This window comes from Propithecus coquereli, unplaced genomic scaffold (assembly GCF_000956105.1).
Source record: "Propithecus coquereli isolate 6110/MARCELLA unplaced genomic scaffold, Pcoq_1.0 Scaffold60, whole genome shotgun sequence".
NCBI lineage: Eukaryota > Metazoa > Chordata > Mammalia > Primates > Indriidae > Propithecus > Propithecus coquereli.
This window is the reverse complement of record NW_012151952.1, coordinates 594,578-597,291: the sequence shown is the minus strand read 5'-3', so window position 1 is coordinate 597,291 and position 2,714 is coordinate 594,578. Positions and strand designations below refer to the sequence as shown.

The following is a 2,714-nucleotide window of genomic DNA, read 5'->3' as shown; positions in this document are numbered from 1 at the left end:
ATTCATGTGCTGCAAGACACTGACAGCCCATCCACCCATCTCACCAACATTTTTGAGCTTTTAATCAGAGCCAAGGACTGTGATATCTGCTGGAAAGCGAGTGAAAAATAAGGCCCAGGTCTGTCCTGAAGGAGTTCACAGGGGAAGACTTGACTTAATGCCTGCGTAGTAATTGACACAAGATAATTAGAGGGCTAAGAGGGTGGTTTCCTTTACTGGGCATGTGAGGGACAGAAAGCCGAGAGAAAAACGTCTCCACAGAGTCCAGTAGAGGGTTTTTTGTTTTTGTTTTTTTTTTTTTGGTATTGTTGTTGTTTGTTCGTTTGTTTTTTACCATTGATTTTGGAGTAACCACCAATCAAAGGGCAGGCTTAGTAGCTCGAAATGAACACCTCCTAGGCTGGTGCAGTGATTCATGCCTGTAATCTTAACAATCTGGGAAGCCAAGGCAGGAGAATTGCTTGAGCTCAGGAGTTCAAGACCAGCCTGAGCAAGAGCAAGATTGCATCTCTACTAAAAAGAGAAAAATTAGCTGGGCATGATGGCATACACCTGTAGTTCCAGCCACTGGGGAGGCTGAGGCAGGAGGATCACTTGAGCTCAGGAATTTGAGGTTGCAGCGAGCTATGATGATGCATTGAGCTCTAGCCTGGGCAGCAGAGTGAGACTCTGTCTCAAAAAAAAAAAAAGAAAGAAAGAAAAGAAATGAATATCTCCTTAGTTGACAACAGGAACAAGATGTAAAATTTTTCCCTACCCTCTCAGTTCCATTTTCATTTTATGATGAGACAGCTTGCTAAGTCAGAGGTCATGTTCTTGTAATGTCTGTAACAGGGATGATTTAGTACACCTGGTAAGCTACCTGCTGGGCTGCCACCTAGGGTCATAATCTTTTGAATCATGAGAGTATTTAATGACCTGGACAACTTTCTTTCCAGCAAATATGTGCAAGATGGATGACGAATGGTATTGAATTACAATATATGGTGTCAATCACAAATTAAAGTCTCTAAGAAATAAGAGATAAACAATTAGCAAAGGGCATTCTTGATGTACCTGAGCAGCAATGCATCTCTGACTCCCGAGGCACTCGTTTCAACAGTCAGGCCACAAGACGTGTGGTTAATTTCCACACAGTCTAGTTCGTGCTAGATCTAATGAGAATGTGATCTTGATGGATGTCTCGTGTTTCTCATACAGAGTGGCTGTGGAATTTTATCAGATAGAGTCAACAAAAAAGGCTGATCCTTTTATACAGCATTCTTCGTATCTGGTCAGTTTTGTCATAGTCTTAGTGTCCTAATGAAAGGACATTTCAGAGACTATGTGAGGGCAGGTACAGTGAATTTAAATAGAGTGGACCAGTGGACAGAGAATCAAATGTGAGTGAGCGAGGGAATAGGGGTGCTATTTCTGGTACTGGCACCACCTCAAAGAATGAGCATGGCTGAGTCACTTAGCCCCTTCAAACCTCAGCATCCTCATCTGTGAAATGTGGAAAAAATCATCTGCCCCTTTTTTCCATGTCAGGATTATTAAACAGGTCTGGACTGTAAGCTTAAGTGCCTTGGGCCCATGAGAAGAAAAGAAGAGACATCATCTAAGTACATAGAGTTCTGTTCCTCATTATTAATTTCCAAAGGTCAAGATAAACTTGTATAAGAACCATATAAGTTGACTGTTCTCTTAGAAACAAAATAAAGGCTCAACTAGCATCCCTGCATTAGAAAAAAGAGCTGCCAGCTTCCAATCTACTTTTCAAATCTACTTTAAGGCAGAAAGAACCCAGAAATTCCTTCCATTTTTCCAAGATTCTGAGGCTGAAAAATGTTCTTGCTTGTTGTCATCTTTAAAAAATATTAGTTATACTTTTGGGTTTTGTTATTATAGTTCAGCATATGTAAGGTATATGTAGTTTTCTTTCCAATTGGCTAATAAGAAGTGAGTAAGGGAGAAAAGGAGAAAGAGAGAGGAGAGAGGAATAAATTGAGAACAAACCCACATGGCTGAAAGAAACTATCTCCTAAAGACAAAGCAATTTTATAATCTAAAATAGTATATAAAACAAATGAACTTTAAAATGTGTTTGCCCTGAATGAGGTTGAATGGAAACATATTTTTGTACTTTTCTGGATAATGTCTTGCATTTCCCTACTTTAATGAGAACTTGTTCCTAGAAGAATTCTATCTACCAGGAAATGATACAGTGAATAATCTGCCTCTTTCCTTGATTTCTTAAAGCCAAAATAGCCTTATTCCTTCTTCTAACTCCACTCTTTATCATGGTCCAACTAGGGGGAAATAGCATTGTGGAATTACTTAGAACTAATTAGAGATCATTCAATGATTTATGATTTTCACGTTCCTCAGATGAAAAATGTGAATTTGGAACCAATGATCTATAACTTTTTCTTTAGTTCTAACCATAGTTGTTTGATTTGAGACTGCATTATTAGAGCACTGCTTCTTGTCAATAATTTTTGAATTAGAGATCAGGCTGTTGGTTACCTTCTTCAGCATAACCCTTCAATGAGCAAATATCCCCATGGTCTTTCAAAAACCATTTTCATCTGATGAACATTTTAAAATTGATATCCTAACTTTATAGCAGTTTGACCTGTGAGGATGAGAGACAGGGGTGATGAAGAATTTTCCCTTTATACTTTGTATTTTTATTTTTTTCAAGCATTTAGTAATTTTTTTTTTTTTTTTTT

General features: G+C 38.2%; 1 protein-coding gene across 1 annotated transcript in view; it reads right to left on the bottom strand.

The window, feature by feature from the left end:
* GRM7 (glutamate receptor, metabotropic 7) overlaps positions 1–2,714 on the bottom strand; it is a 1,039,395-nt gene that overhangs the window by 982,043 nt on the left and 54,638 nt on the right. The gene's annotated exons all lie outside the window — the stretch shown is intronic.